Genomic DNA, 17,696 nt, shown 5'->3' on the forward strand with positions numbered 1-17,696 from the left:
CAATCTCGCGTAAGCGTACGCGTAATGTCGGTCCGGGCCGCTTCATCCAACAATACTGCCGAACCAAAGTATGACATGCTGGTAAGCAGTATGACTTATATCGCCCACAACTCACTTGTGTTCTACTCGTGCATATAACATCAAACCATAAAACCCAGGCTCGGATGCCACTGTTGGGGAACGTAGTAATTTCAAATTTTTCCTACGCACACGCAAGATCATGGTGATGGCATAGCAACGAGAGGGGAGAGTGTTCGTCCACGTACCCTCGTAGACCGTAAGCGGAAGCGTTAGCACAACGCGGTTGATGTAGTCGTACGTCTTCACGATCCGACAGATCCAAGCACCGAACGTACAGGGCCTCCGAGTTCAGCACACGTTCAGCTCGATGACGATCTCCGGCCTCCGATCCAGCGAAGCTCCGAAGATGAGTTCCATCAGCACGACGGCATGGTGACGATGATGATGTTCTACAGGCGTAGGGCTTCGCCTAAACTCCACGATGATATGACTGAGGTGGAATATGGTGGAGGGGGGCACCGCACACGGCTAAGGAACGATCCGTAGATCAACTTGTGTGTCTATGGGTTGCCCCCCCGGCCCCGTATATAAAGGAGCCAGGGGGGAGGAGGCGGCCGGCCAAGAAGGGCGCGCCAAGGGGGGAGTCCTACTCCCACCGGGAGTAGGACTCCCTTCTTTCCAAGTAGGAGTAGGAGAAGGGGGGAAAGAGGAGGAAGAGAGGAAGGAAAGGGGGGCGCCGCCCCCCTTCCCTTGTCCTATTCGGACTAGGAAGGGGAGGGGCGCGCGGCCCCCTCCTGGCTCCTTCCCTCTTCTCCCTCGAGGCCCATGTAGGCCCAATAACCCCCGGGGGGGTTCCGGTAACCTCCCGGTACTCCGGTAAAATGCCGATTTCACCCGGAACGATTCCGATGTCCAAACATAGGCTTCCAATATATTAATATTTATGTCTCGACCATTTCGAGACTCCTCGTCATGTCCGTGATCACATCCGGGACTCCGAACAAACTTCGGTACATCAAAACTTATAAACTCATAATAAAACTGTCATCGTAACGTTAAGCGTGCGGACCCTACGGGTTCGAGAACTATGTAGACATGACCTAGAACTATTCTCGGTCAATAACCAATAGCGGAACCTGGATGTTCATATTGGTTCCCACATATTCTACGAAAATCTTTATCGGTCAAACCGCATAACAACAGACGTTGTTCCCTTTGTCATCGGTATGTTACTTGCCCGAGATTCGATCATCGGTATCCAATACCTAGTTCAATCTCGTTACCGGCAAGTCTCTTTACTCGTTCCGTAATACATCATCTCATAACTAACTCATTAGTTACAATGCTTGCAAGGCTTAGGTGATGAGTATTACCGAGAGGGCCCAGAGATACCTCTCCGACAATCGGAGTGACAAAACCTAATCTCGAATTATGCCAACTCAACATGTACCTTTGGAGACACCTGTAGAGCACCTTTATAATCACCCAGTTACGTTGTGACGTTTGGTAGCACACAAAGTGTTCCTCCGGTAAACGGGAGTTGCACAACCTCATAGTTGTAGGAACTTTGTATAAGTCATGAAGAAAGCAATAGCAGTATACTAAACGATCAAGTGCTAGGCTAACGGAATGGGTCATGTCAATCACATCATTCTCCTAATGATGTGATCCCATTAATCAAATGACAACACATGTCTATGGTTAGGAAACATAACCATCTTTGATTAATGAGCTAGTCAAGTAGAGGCATACTAGTGACTATATGTTTGTCTATGTATTCACACATGTATCATGTTTCTGGTTAATACAATTCTAGCATGAATAATAAACATTTATCATGATATGAGGAAATAAATAATAACTTTATTATTGCCTCTAGGGCATATTTCCTTCAGTCTCCCACTTGCACTAGAGTCAATAATCTAGATTACATAGTAATGATTCTAACACCCATGGAGTCTTGGTGCTGATCATGTTTTGCTCGTGAGAGAGGCTTAGTCAACGGGTCTGCAACATTCAGATCCGTATGTATCTTGCAAATCTCTATGTCTCCCACTTAGACTTGGTCCCGAATGGAATTGAAGCGTCTCTTGATGTGCTTGGTCCTCTTGTGAAATCTGGATTCCTTTGCCAATGCAATTGCACCAGTATTGTCACAGAAGATCTTCATTGGTCCCGATGCACTAGGTATGACACCTAGATCGGAAATGAATTCCTTCATCCAGACTCCTTCATTTGCTGCTTCCAAAGCAGCTATGTACTCCGCTTCACATGTAGATCCTGCCACGACGCTTTGTTTAGAACTGCACCAACTTACAGCTCCACCGTTTAATAAAAACATGTATCCGGTTTGCGATTTAGAATCGTCCGGATCAGTGTCAAAGCTTGCATCAACGTAACCATTTACGACTAGCTCTTTGTCACCTCCATATACGAGAAACATATCCTTAGTCCTTTTCAGGTATTTCAGGATGTTCTTGACCGCTGTCCAGTGATCCACTCTTGGATTACTTTGGTACCTTCCTGCCAAGCTTATTGCTAAGCATACGTTAGGTCTGGTACACAGCATTGCATACATGATAGAGCCTATGGCTGAAGCATAGGGAACATTTTTCATTTTCTCTCTATCTTCTGCTGTGGTCGGGCATTGAGTTTGACTCAACTTCACACCTTGTAGCACGGGCAAGAACCCTTTCTTTGCCTGATCCATTTTGAACTTTTTCAAAATTTTGTCAAGGTATGTGCTTTGTGAAAGTCCTATTAAGCGTCTTGATCTATCTCTATAGATCTTGATGCCCAATATGTAAGCAGCTTCACCGAGGTCTTTCATTGAAAAACTTTTATTCAAGTATCCCTTTATGCTATCCAGAAATTCTATATCATTTCCAATTAATAATATGTCATCTACATATAAAATTAGAAATGCTACAGAGCTCCCACTCACTTTCTTGTAAATACAGACTTCTCCAAAAGTCTGTATAAAACCATATGCTTTGATCACACTATCAAAGCGTTTATTCCAACTCCGAGATGCTTGCACCAGTCCATAAATGGAACGCTGGAGCTTGCACACTTTGTTAGCACCTTTTGGATCAACAAAACCTTCCGGCTGCATCATATACAACTCTTCTTCTAGAAATCCATTCAAGAATGCAGTCTTGACATCCATTTGCCAAATTTCATAATCATGAAATGCAGCAATAGCTAACATGATTCGGACAGACTTAAGCATCGCTACGGGTGAGAAAGTCTCATCGTAGTCAACCCCTTGAACTTGTCGAAAACCTTTTGCAACAAGTCGAGCTTTATAGACAGTTACATTACCATCAGCGTCAGTCTTCTTCTTAAAGATCCATTTATTCTCAATGGCTTGCCGATCATCAGGCAAGTCAACCAAAGTCCACACTTTGTTTTCATACATGGATCCCATCTCAGATTTCATGGCCTCTAGCCATTTTGCGGAATCTGGGCTCATCATCGCTTCCTCATAGTTCGTAGGTTCATCATGGTCAAGTAACATGACTTCCAGAATAGGATTACCGTACCACTCTGGTGCGGATCTTACTCTGGTGGACCTACGAGGTTCAGTAGAAACTTGATCTGAAGTTTCATGATCATTATCATTAGCTTCCTCACTAATTGGTGTAGTTGTCACAGGAACCGGTTCTTGTGATGAACTACTCTCCAATAAGGGAGTAGATACGGTTATCTCATCAAGTTCTACTTTCCTCCCACTCACTTCTTTCGAGAGAAACTCCTTCTCTAGAAAGGATCCATTCTTAGCAACGAATGTCTTGCCTTCGGATCTGTGATAGAAGGTGTACCCAACAGTCTCTTTTGGGTATCCTATGAAGACACATTTCTCCGATTTGGGTTCGAGCTTATCTGGTTGAAGTTTCTTCACATAAGCATCGCAGCCCCAAACTTTAAGAAACGACAACTTTGGTTTCTTGCCAAACCACAGTTCATAAGGCGTCGTCTCAATGGATTTTGATGGTGCCCTATTTAACATGAATGCGGCCGTCTCTAAAGCATAACCCCAAAACGATAGCGGTAAATCAGTAAGAGACATCCTAGATCACACCATATCAAGTAAAGTACGATTACGACGTTCGGACACACCATTTCGTTGTGGTGTTCCAGGTGGCGTGAGTTGCGAAACTATTCCACATTGTTTCAAGTGTAGGCCAAACTCGTAACTCAAATATTCTCCTCCACGATCAGATTGTAGAAACTTTATTTTATTGTTATGATGATTTTCCACTTCACTCTGAAATTCTTTGAACTTTTCAAATGTTTCAGACTTGTGTTTCATCAAGTAGATATACCCATATCTGCTCAAATCATCTGTGAAGGTGAGAAAATAACGATACCCGCCGCGAGCCTCAACATTCATTGGACCACAAACATCAGTATGTATGATTTCCAACAAATCAGTTGCTCGCTCCATAGTTCCGGAGAACGGCGTTTTAGTCATCTTGCCCACAAGGCACGGTTCGCAAGTACCAAGTGATTCATAATCAAGTGATTCCAAAAGTCCATCAGTATGGAGTTTCTTCATGCGCTTTACACTGATATGACCCAAACGGCAGTGCCATAAGTAAGTTGCAGTATCGTTATCAACTCTGCATCTTTTGGTTTGAACACTATGAATATGTGTATCACTACTATCGAGATTTAATAAAAATAGACCACTCTTCAAGGGTGCATGACCATAAAAGATATTACTCATATAAATAGAACAACCATTATTCTCTGATTTAAATGACTAACCGTCTCGCATCAAACAAGATCTAGATATAATGTTCATGCTCAACGCTGGCACCAAATAACAATTATTCAGGTCTAAAACTAATCCCGAAGGTAGATGTAGAGGTAGCGTGCCGACTGCAATCACATCGACTTTGGAACCGTTTCCCACGCGCATCGTCACCTCGTCCTTGGCCAGTGCTCGCTTATTCCGTAGTCCCTGTTTCGAGTTGCAAATATTAGCAACAGAACCAGTATCAAATACCCAGGTGCTACTACGAGCTCTAGTTAGGTACACATCAATAACATGTATATCACATATACCTTTGTTCACTTTGCCATCCTTCTTATCCGCCAAATACTTGGGGCAGTTCCGCTTCCAGTGACCAGTCTGCTTGCAGTAGAAGCACTCAGTTTCAGGCTTAGGTCCAGACTTGGGTTTCTTCTCATGAGCAGCAACTTGCTTGTTGTTCTTCTTGAAGTTCCCCTTCTTCTTCCCTTTGCCCTTTTTCTTGAAACTAGTGGTCTTGTTGACCATCAACACTTGATGCTCCTTCTTGATTTCTACCTCCGCAGCTTTTAGCATTGCGAAGAGCTCGGGAATAGTCTTGTTCATCCCTTGCATATTATAGTTCATCACAAAGCTCTTGTAGCTTGGTGGCAGTGATTGGAGAATTCTGTCAATGACGCTATCATCCGGAAGATTAACTCCCAGTTGAATCAAGTGATTATTATACCCAGACATTTTGAGTATATGCTCACTGACAGAACTATTCTCCTCCATCTTGCAGCTGTAGAACTTATTGGAGACTTCATATCTCTCAATCCGGGCATTTGCTTGAAATATTAACTTCAACTCCTGGAACATCTCATATGCTCCATGACATTCAAAATGTCGTTGAAGGACCGGTTCTAAGCCGTAAAGCATGGCACACTGAACTATAGAGTAGTCATCAGCTTTGCTCTGCCAGACGTTCTTAACGTCGTCAGTTGCATCAGCAGCAGGCCTGGCACCCAGCGGTGCTTCCAGGACGTAACTTTTCTATGCAGCAATGAGGATAATCCTCAGGTTACGGACCCAGTCCGCGTAATTGCTACCATCATCTTTCAACTTTGCTTTCTCAAGGAACGCATTAAAATTCAACGGAACAACAGCATGAGCCATCTATCTACAAACAAACATAGACAAGCAAAATACTATCAGGTACTAAGTTCATGATAAATTTAAGTTCAATTAATCATATTACTTAAGAACTCCCACTTAGACAGACATCTCTCTAGTCATCTAAGTGATTACGTGATCCAAATCAACTAAACCATGACCGATCATCACGTGAGATGGAGTAGTTTTCAATGGTGAACATCACTATGTTGATCATATCTACTATATGATTCACGCTCGACCTTCCGGTCTCTGTGTTCCAAGGCCATATCTGCATATGCTAGGCTCGTCAAGTTTAACCTAAGTATTCCGCGTGTGCAAAACTGGCTTGCACCTGTTGTAGATGAACGTAGAGCTTATCACACCCGATCATCACGTTGTGTCTGGGCACGACGAACTTTGGCAATGGTGCATACTCAGGGAGAACACTTCTTGATAATTTTAGTGAGAGATCATCTTAAACTGCTACCATCAATCAAAGCAAGATGAGATGCATAAAGGATAAACATCAATTGTAATCAATATAAGTGATATGATATGGCCATCATCATCTTGTGCTTGTGATCTCCATCTCCGAAGCACCGTCGTGATCACCATCATCACCGGCGCGACACCTTGATCTCCATCGTAGCATCGTTGTCGTTTACGCCATCTATTGCTTCTACGACTATCGCTACCGCTTAGTGATAAAGTAAAGCAATTACAGGGCGTTTGCATTTCATACAATAAAGCGACAACCATATGGCTCCTGCCAGTTGCCGATAACTTCGGTTACAAAACATGATCATCTCATACAATAAAATATAGCATCACATCTTGGCCATATCACATCACAAAATGCCCTGCAAAAACAAGTTAGACGTCCTCTACTTTGTTGTTGCAAGTTTTACGTGGCTGCTACGGGCTGAGCAAGAACCATTCTTACCTACGCATCAAAACCACAACGATAGTTTGTCAAGTTGATTCTGTTTTAACCTTCGCAAGGACCGGGCGTAGCCACACTCGGTTCAACTAAAGTTGGAGAAACTGACACCCGCTAGTCACCTGTGTGCAAAGCACGGCGGTAAAACCAGTCTCGCGTAAGCGTACGCGTAATGTCGGTCTGGGCCGCTTCATCCAACAATATCGTCGAACCAAAGTATGACATGCTGGTAAGCAGTATGACTTATATCGCCCACAACTCACTTGTGTTCTACTCGTGCATATAACATCAAACCATAAAACCTAGGCTCGGATGCCACTGTTGGGGAACATAGTAATTTCAAAATTTTCCTACGCACACGCAAGATCATGGTGATGGCATAGCAACGAGAGGGGAGAGTGTTCGTCCACGTACCCTCGTAGACCGTAAGCGGAAGCGTTAGCACAACGCGGTTGATGTAGTCGTACGTCTTCACGATCCGACCGATCCAAGCACCGAACGTACGGGGCCTCCGAGTTCAGCACACGTTTAGCTCGATGACGATCTCCGGCCTCCGATCCAGCGAAGCTCCGGAGATGAGTTCCGTCAGCACGACGGCGTGGTGACGATGATGATGTTCTACCGGCGCAGGGCTTCGCCTAAACTCCGCGACGATATGACTGAGGTGGAATATGGTGGAGGGGGGCACCGCACACGGCTAAGGAACGATCCGTAGATCAACTTGTGTGTCTATGGGGTGCCCCCTCCCCTGTATATAAAGGAGCCTGGAGGGAGGAGGCGGCCGGCCAAGGAGGGCGCGCCAAGGGGGGAGTCCTACTCCCACCGGGAGTAGGACTCCCTTCTTTCCAAGTAGGAGTAGGAGAAGGGGGGAAAGAGGAGGAAGAGAGGAAGGAAAGGGGGCGCGCCGCCCCCCTTCCCTTGTCCTATTCGGACTAGGAAGGGGAGGGGCGCGCGGCCCCCTCCTGGCTCCTTCCCTCTTCTCCCTCGATGCCCATGTAGGCCCAATAACCCCCCGAGGGGTTCCGGTAACCTCCCGGTACTCCGGTAAAATGCCGATTTCACCCGGAATGATTCCGATGTCCAAACATAGGCTTCCAATATATCAATCTTTATGTATCGACCATTTCGAGACTCCTCGTCATGTCCGTGATCACACCCGGGACTCCGAACAAACTTCGGTACATCAAAACTTATAAACTCATAATAAAACTGTCATCGTAACGTTAAGCGTGCGGACCCTACGGGTTCGAGAACTATGTAGACATGACCTAGAACTATTCTCGGTCAATAACCAATAGCGGAACCTGGATGTTCATATTGGTTCCCACATATTCTACGAAGATCTTTATCGGTCAAACCGCATAACAACATGCGTTGTTCCCTTTGTCATCGGTATGTTACTTGCCCGAGATTCGATCGTCGGTATCCAATACCTAGTTCAATCTCGTTACCGGCAAGTCTCTTTACTCGTTCCGTAATACATCATCTCATAACTAACTCATTAGTTACAATGCTTGCAAGGCTTAGGTGATGAGTATTACCGAGAGGGCCCAGAGATACCTCTCCGATAATCGGAGTGACAAAACCTAATATCGAATTATGCCAACTCAACATGTACCTTTGGAGACACATGTAGAGCACCTTCATAATCACCCAGTTACGTTGTGACATTTGGTAGCACACAAAGTGTTCCTCCGGTAAACGGGAGTTGCACAATCTCATAGTTGTAGGAACTTTGTATAAGTCATGAAGAAAGCAATAGCAGTATACTAAACGATCAAGTGCTAGGCTAACGGAATGGGTCATGTCAATCACATCATTCTCCTAATGATGTGATCCCATTAATCAAATGACAACACATGTCTATGGTTAGGAAACATAACCATCTTTGATTAATGAGCTAGTCAAGTAGAGGCATACTAGTGACTATATGTTTGTCTATGTATTCACACATGTATCATGTTTCCGGTTAATACAATTCTAGCATGAATAATAAACATTTATCATGATATGAGGAAATAAATAATAACTTTATTATTGCCTCTAGGGCATATTTCCTTCACCGATGACTATATTAAATGACGGGCCATTCATAACATTACCCGAAGTGTTTACGGCCTGACCTCGGCTGTCGCCGAACACTAACCGGGGGGCTACTTGCTGGCCTCCCAACTTTAAGCTCCTATGACTAAGTGAAAGTTATAAAGCCCGCATAACACTAGCACCGAGACGTCGGCTAAGGGTTGTTTTGTTATTACGGAAACACCCTGCGTAGCATCTACAAGGGGGTAGAAGCCGACGATGGGCCACTTTCAGATTATAAACGGTCGCAACAGAAGTGAAAATTTGGGTTCATTTAGACCACAGAGTTTGGAAGCTTTTCCCGAACTAAATCCTCAGTATTTTCCTCCCACATTGATCGGAGTTGAGGTTTCATGATCATGCTTAGCATGACAACCCAAAGAAAGGAACCGATAGCGGGACTATTTTGTTTGGACGATGTTTCTTATGTTAAACAATAATATAACATGTCTCTCTGCGTACCTTTGTTTATAAAACCGTATGGCCGGATTGCCTTGTTTGCCGTAAATCTTTGCCCTCATAAAGGCTTTATAAAGTAGGACAAACACTCCTCGGCTGCTGGTGAGGAGGTTGAAGCCGATGGTCGGTCAACAAAGTTTTGTACAATGTGGATCCGAGCATTAATGACGTAAAGTACTTGGGTACATAGAGTCATTTTACTATGGATATCGATCCTTAATTCGGCCTCCCGTGCCCGCATTAAGGCTCGGGAGCTACTGGGCTTCGGGCTTATTATTTACAAATATTAAAGGGGTACATCGATCCCCTGATCTGGTGTTGCCACCCGACCAGTGTCTCGGGGGCTATTGCATTGACAATCCAATGCAGAAAATTTAAAGTGCAATATAGTTTTTGAGGAGATTATTATCCTCAGGTTGGTCAGCCGGACCCAACCTGAGTCTCGAGGACTTTGCACACCGCGTTTCTATTCCTGAGTATGTTGTCGAGCTGGGAATTGATCCTCAGGCTGATTTTATGAATCGACCTGAGTCTCAGGGGCTACTAGGGTCAGCGGTTTGATTTTTTCCTTCAGGTGCATCCCGGATATTAGGCCAACACGCGCCTTGAGGGCTACTGGCTATACATCTTGTCAGAGATTACATTACACAATTCGGAATTAAATTCATAAAAATCAGCCCATGGTCAAGGTGGTGCACCACCTCGGAAGTAGTCCGGCATAAAGCTCGGGTGCCAGTGGCTGGCTCCATAGAGGGCATTTCTGGCATTAAGCTCGGCTAAACTCCTGCAACCTTTTTGAACCTAGGTGATCTATGACATCTCGGATACAGTCCGGCGTTGGAGCTCGGACATAGTCCGGCGTTGGAGCTCGGACATAATTCGGCGTTGGAGCTTGACATAGTCCGGCGTTTAAGCTAGGATACAGTCCAACGTTGGAGCTCGGACATAGTCCGGCGTTGGAGCTTGACATAGTCCGGCGTTTGAGCTAGGATACAGTCCGACGTTGGAGCTCGGAAGCGGTCTGGCGTTGCTGCTCGGCTGCAAAAGATATCTCGAATGCAGTCTTGCGTTGGAGCTCGAATGCAAGAAAATACCGCCCCACGGGAACAACTTCAAACCCAAGGTGTGGCATGAAAAATAACAAGGCATTGATAAAGGCCGATAACTTAAAGGGGCTCCTCGGATACCCCGACGTATAAACTCTTCGGATCCACTTCGGAAATCCTCAAGATCGAACATGAGAAGATTTGTTGAACCAGTTTTCAAGACCAACGACCGAAGGTGAAGAACAGTTCGGAAGAATCGAGGAGCATCCCCAACTTGAAGACCGGTTTAGGGGGCTACTGACGGTGTCCTGGACTAGGAGGTACTCACCACGTCGTCTCCCGATCAGTTAGATTGGGCCGAGGACCCCTATGGTCGTATACCATAGGCCAGTTCGAACAACCCCTGCCGCATACAAGGAAGACTCCACAAGACTTAGCACCCAAGACAAGGACTCTTCTAAACCCTACGCCTCCGGTGTCTTATATAAACCGAGGCCAGGCTAGTCAATAGACAATATCATATTCATTACTACAATCTCGTGGTAGATATATGTACTCTGTACTACACCCATATGAATACAATCAAAAGCAGGACATAGGGTATTATCTCTTCAAGAGAGCCCGAACCTGGGTAAAATCCTGTGTCCGTGTTACCATCGCTCCAAGACGCCTAGCTTAGGACCCCTACTACGAGATATGCCGGATTTGACACCAACAGGGGGGTGCCTAGAATACACATCAAATGTTCCAAGCCGTGTGCGGCGCCCCCCTCCACAGTTTACGCCTCCAGTCATATTGACGTAGTGCCTAGGCGAAGCCCTGCGCGGATCACTTCACCATCACCATCACCACACCATCGTGCTGACGGAACTCTCCCTCGACACTTTGCTAGATTAAGAGTTCGAGGGACATCATCGAGCTAAACATGTGCAAAACTCGGAGGTGTTGTACGTTCAATACTTGATCGGTCGGAACGAGAAGAAGTTCAACTACATCAACCGCGTTAACAAACGCTTCCGCTTTCGGTCTAACAGGGTACGTGGAGACACTCTCCCCCTCTCGTTGCTATGCATCTCCTTGATAGATCTTGCGTGAGCGTAGGAATTTTTTTTTGAAATTGCATGCTACGTTTCCCAATTGTGGCATCCGAGCCAGGTCTATGCGTGGATGATATGCACGAGTAGAACACAAAGAGTGGTGGGCGGTGATAGTCATACTGCTTACCACCAACGTCTTATTTTGATTCGGCAGTATTGTTGGATGAAGCGGCCCAGACCAACCTTACATGACCACGTTCATGAGACCGGTTCCACCGACAAACATGCAACTAGTTTTGCATAAAGGTGGATGGCGGGTGTCTGTTTCTCCAACTTTAGTTGAATCGAATTTGACTATGGCCGATCCTTGTTGAAGGTTAAAAGAACAAACTTGACGGAACACTGTTGTGGTTTTCATGCGTAGGTAAGAACGTTTCTTACTAGAAGCTCGTAGCAGCCACGTAAAACTTGCAACAACAAAGTAGAGGACGTCTAACTTGTTTTTGCAGGGCATGTTGTGATGTGATATGGTCAAGACATGATGTGATATACGTTGTTGTATGAGATGATAATGTTTTGTAAAAGTTATCGGCAACTGGCAGGAGCCTTATGGTTGTCGCTTTATTGTATGAGATGCACACGCCATGTAATTGCTTTACTTTATCACTATGCTTTAGCGATAGTTGTAGAAGCAATAGTTGGCGAGACAACCATGATGCTACGATGGAGACCAAGGTGTCAAGCCGGTGACGATGGAGATCATGCCAGTGCTTTGGAGATGGAGATCAAAAGCACAAGATGGTGATGGCCATATCATGTCACATGTTTTGATTGCATGTGATGTTTACCTTTTATGCATCTTATTTTGCTTAGTACGGCGATAGCATTATAAGATGATCCCTTACTAAAATTTCATAGTATAAGTGTTCTCCCTGAGTATGCACCGTTGCGACAGTTAGTCGTGCCGAGACACCACGTGATGATCGGGTGTGATAAGCTCTACGTTCATATAAAACGGGTGCAAGACAGTTTTGCACGTGCGGAATACTCGGGTTAAACTTGACGAGCCTATCATGTACAGACATGGCCTCGGAACACTAGAGACCAAAAGGTCGAACGTGAATCATATAGTAGATATGATCAACATAGAGATGTTCACCATTGAAAACTACTCCATCTCACGTGATGATCGAACATGGTTTAGTTGATTTGGATCACGTGATCATTTATATGACTCGAGAGATGTCTATCTAGGTTGGAGTTCTTAAGTAATTTGATTAATTGAACTTTAATTTATCATGAACTTAGTCCTGATAGTATTTGCAAATTATGTTGTAGATCAATAGCTCGCAATGTAGCTCCCTTTTATTTTTGATATGTTCCTAGAGAAAAATAAGTTGAAAGATGTTAGTAGCAATGATGCGGACTGGGTCCGTGATCTAAGGATTATCCTCATTGCTGCACAGAAGAATTATGTCCTTGATGCACCGCTAGGTGACAGACCGATTGCAGGAGCAGATGCAGATGTTATGAACATTTAGCAAGCTCGATATGACGACTACTTGATAGTTTAGTGCTCCATGCTTTACGGCTTAGAATCGGGGCTTCAAAGACGTTTTGAAACCGCACGAAGCATATGAGATGTTCCAAGAGCTGAAGTTGGTATTTCAGACTCATGCCCGTGTCAAGAGGTATGAGACCTTTGACAAGTACTTTGCCTACAAGATGGAGGAGAATAGCTCAACTAGTGAGCATGTGCTCAGAATGGTTGGGTACTACAATCGCTTGAATCAAGTGGGTGTTAATCTTCCATATAAGATAGTGATCGACAAAATTATCTAGCCACTATCACCAAGTTTCTGGAACTTCGTGATGAACTATAATATGCAAGGGATGGCGAAAATGATTCCCGAGCTCTTCGCAGTGCTAAAATCGGCGAAGGTAGAATTCAAGAAAGAGCATCAAGTGTTGATGGTTAGCAAGACCACTAGTTTCAAGAAAAGGACAAAGGAAAAGAAAGGGAACTTCAAGAAGAATGACAAGCAAGTTGCCACTCCCGTGAAGAAGCCCAAAGCTAGACCTAAGCCTGAAACTGAGTACTTCTACTACAAAGGGAATGGTCACTGGAAGCGGAACTACCCCAATTATTTGTCGGATAAGAAGGATGGCAAGGTGAACAAAAGTATATTTGATATACATGTTATTTGATGTGTACCTTACTAATGCTCGTAGTAGTGCCTGGGTATTTGATACCGGTTCGGTTGCTCATATTTGTAACTCGAAACAGGGACTACAGATTAAACCAAGATTGGCTAAGGACGAGGTGACGATGTGCATCGGGAATGGTTCCAAGGTCGATGTGATCGCCGTCGGCACGCTACTTCTACATCTACCTTCGGGATTAGTTTTAGGCCTGAATAATTGTTATTTGGTGTCAGCGTTGAGCATGAACATTATATCTGGATCTTGTTTAATGCGAGACGGTTATTTGTTTAAATCGGAGAATAATGGTTGTTCTATTTATATGAGTAATATCTTTTATGGCCATGCACCCTTGAAGAGTGGTCTATTTTTGTTGAATCTCGATCGTGGTGATACACATATTCATAATATTGATGCCAAAAGATACAAAGTTGATAATGATAGTGCAACATATTTGTGGCACTGCCGTTTAGGTCATATTGGTGTAAAACGCATGAAGAAAATCCATGCGGATGGACTTTTGGAATCACTTGATTATGAATCATTTGATGCTTGCGAACCATGCCTCATGGGAAAGATGACTAAAACTCTGTTCACCGGAACAACGGATTGAGCTACTGACTTATTGGAAATAATACATATCAATGTATGCGGTCCAATGAGTGTTGAGTCTTGCAGCGGGTATCATTATTTTCTGACCTTCACAGATGATTTGAGCAGATATGGGTATATCTACTTAATGAAACACAAGTCTGAAACATTTGAAAAGTTTAAAGAATTTCAGAGTGAAGTGGAGAATCATCATAACAAGAAAATAAAGTTTCTACGATCTGATCACGGAGGCGAATATTTGAGTTACGAGTTTGGCCTTCATTTAAAACAATGCGGAATAGTTGCACAACTCACGCCACCTGGAACACCACAGTGTAATGGTGTGTCCGAACGTCGTAACCGTACTTTATTAGATATGGTGCGATCTATGATGTCTCTTACCGACTTACCACTATCGTTTGGGGTTATGCATTAGAGACAACTGCATTCACTTTAAATAGGGCACCATTTAAATCCGTTGAGACGACACCATATGAACTGTGGTTTGGAAACAAACCTAAGCTGTCGTTTCTTAAAGTTTGGGGTTGTGATGCTTATGTGACATAGCTTCAGCCTGATAAGCTCGAACCCAAATCGGAGAAGTGCGTCTTCATAGGATACCCAAAAAGAGACTATTGGGTACACCTTCTATCACAGATCCGAAGGCAAGATCTTTGTTGCTAAGAATGGATCCTTTCTAGAGAAGGAGTTTCTCTCGAAAGAAGTGAGTGGGAGGAAAGTAGAACTTGATGAGGTAATTGTACCTTCTCTCGAATTGGAAAGTAGCTCATCACAGAAAACCGTTCCCGTGATGCCTACACCAACTAGTGAGGAAGCTAATGATAATGATCATGAAACTTCAGATCAAGTTACTAGCGAACCTCGTAGGTCAACCAGAGCACGTTCCGCACCAGAGTGGTATGGTAATCCTGTTCTGGAAGTCATGTTACTAGACCATGACGAACCTACAAACTACGAGGAAGCGATGATGAGCCCAGATTCCGCAAAATGGCTTGAGGCCATGAAATCTGAGATGGGATCCATGTATGAGAACAAAGTATGGACTTTGGTTGACTTGCCCGATGATAGGCAAGCCATAGAGAATAGATGGATCTTCAAGAAGAAGACCGGCGCTGATGGTAATGTTACTGTCTACAAAGCTCGACTTGTCGCAAAAGGTTTTCGACAAGTTCAAGGAGTTGACTACGATGAAACCTTCTCACCCGTAGCGATGCTTAAGTCTGTCCGAATCATGTTAGCAATTGCCGCATTTTATGATTATGAAATCTGACAAATGGATGTCAAAACTGCAATCCTTAATGGATTTCTTAATGAAGAGTTGTATATGATGCAACCAGAAGGTTTTGTCGATCCTAAAGGTGCTGACAAAGTGTGCAAGCTCCGGCGATCCATCTATGGACTGGAGCAAGCATCTCAGAGTTGGAATATACGCTTTGATGAGATGATCAAAGCATATTGTTTTATACAGACTTTTGGAGAAGTCTGTATTTACAAGAAAGTTAGTGGGAGCTCTGTAGCATGTCTAATATTATATGTGGATGACATATTGTGGATTGAGAATGATATAGAATTTATGGATAACATAAAAGGATACTTGAATAAAAAAATTCAATGAAAGACCCCGGTGAAGCTGCTTACATATTGGGCATCAATATCTATAAAGATAGATCAAGATGTTTGATAAGACTTTCGATGAGTACATACCTTGATAAGATTTTGAAGGAGTTCAAAATGGATCAGTCAAAGGAGTTATTGCCTGAGTTGTAAGGTATGAAGTTGAGTAAGACTCAAAATCCGACCACGACAGAAGATAGAGAGAGAATGAAAGTCATTCCCTATGCCTCAGCCGTCGGTTCTATAAAGTATGCCATGCTGTATACCAGACCTATTCTGTACCTTGCCATGAGTTTGGCAAAGGGGTAAAATAGTGATCCAGGAGTAGATCAATGGACATCGGTCAAAATTATCCTTGACTAAGGAAATATTTCTCGATTATGGAGGTGATAAAGAGTTCGTCGTAAAGAGTTACATTGATGCAAGCTTTAACACCAATCTGGATGACTCTGAGTCTCAATCTGGATACATATTGAAGGTGGGAGCAATTAGCTAGAGTAGCTCCATGCAGAGCATTGTTGACATAGAAATTTGCAAAATACACACGGATCTGAATGTGGCAGACCCGTTGACTAAACTTCTCTCACAAGCAAAACATGGTCACATCTTAGTACTCTTTGGGTGTTAATCACATGGCGATGTGAACTAGATTATTAACTCGGGTAAACCTTTTGGTGTTGGTCACATGGCGATGTGAACTATGGGTGTTAGTCACATGGTGATGTGAACTATTAGTGTTAAATCACATGGCGATGTGAACTAGATTATTGACTCTAGTGCAAGTGGGAGACTAAAGGAATATGCCCTGGAGGCAATAATAAAGTTGTTCTTCTATATTTCCTTATATCATGATAAATGTTTATTATTCATGCTAGAATTGTATTAACCGGAAACTTGATACATGTGTGGATACATAGACAAAACACCGTGTCCCTAGTAAGCCTCTACTAGACTAGCTCGTTAATAAAAAATGGTTAAGTTTTCTAACCATAGACATGTGTTGTCATTTGATGAATGGGATCACATCATTAGGAGAATGATGTGATGGACAAGACCCATCCGTTAGCTTAGCATAATGATCGTTCAGCTTTATTGCTATTGCTTTCTTCATGCCAAATACATATTCCTTCGACTATGAGATTATGCAACTCCCGGATACCAGAGAATACCTTGTGTGCTATCAAACATCACAACGTAACTGAGTGATTGTAAAGATGCTCTACAGGTATCTCCGAAGGTGTTTGTTGGGTTGACATAGATCGAGATTAGGATTTGTCACTCCGAGTATCGAAGAGGTATCTTTGGGCCCTCTCGGTAATGCACATCATAATAAGCCTTGCAAGCAATGTGACTAATGAGTTAGTTGCGGGATGATGTATTACAGAACGGGTAAACAGACTTGCCGGTAACGAGATTGAACTAGGTATGAAGATACCGACGATCGAATCTCGGGCAAGTAACATACCGGTGACAAAGGGAATAACGTACGTTGTCATAGCGGTTCGACCGATAAAGATCTTCGTAGAATATGTGGGAGCCAATATGAGCATCCAGGTTCCGCTATTGGTTATTGACCGGAGAGGTGTCTCGGTCATGTCTACATAGTTCTCGAACCCGTAGGGTCCGCACGCTTAACGTTCGATGACGATTTATATTATATGAGTTATGTGATTTGGTGACCGAATGTTGTTCGGAGTCCCAGATGAGATCACAGACTTGACGAGGAGTCTCGAAATGGTCGAAAGGTAAAGATTGATATATTGGATGATAGTATTTGGACACCAGAAGTG

This window comes from Triticum dicoccoides, chromosome 5B (genome assembly GCF_002162155.2).
Source record: "Triticum dicoccoides isolate Atlit2015 ecotype Zavitan chromosome 5B, WEW_v2.0, whole genome shotgun sequence".
NCBI lineage: Eukaryota > Viridiplantae > Streptophyta > Magnoliopsida > Poales > Poaceae > Triticum > Triticum dicoccoides.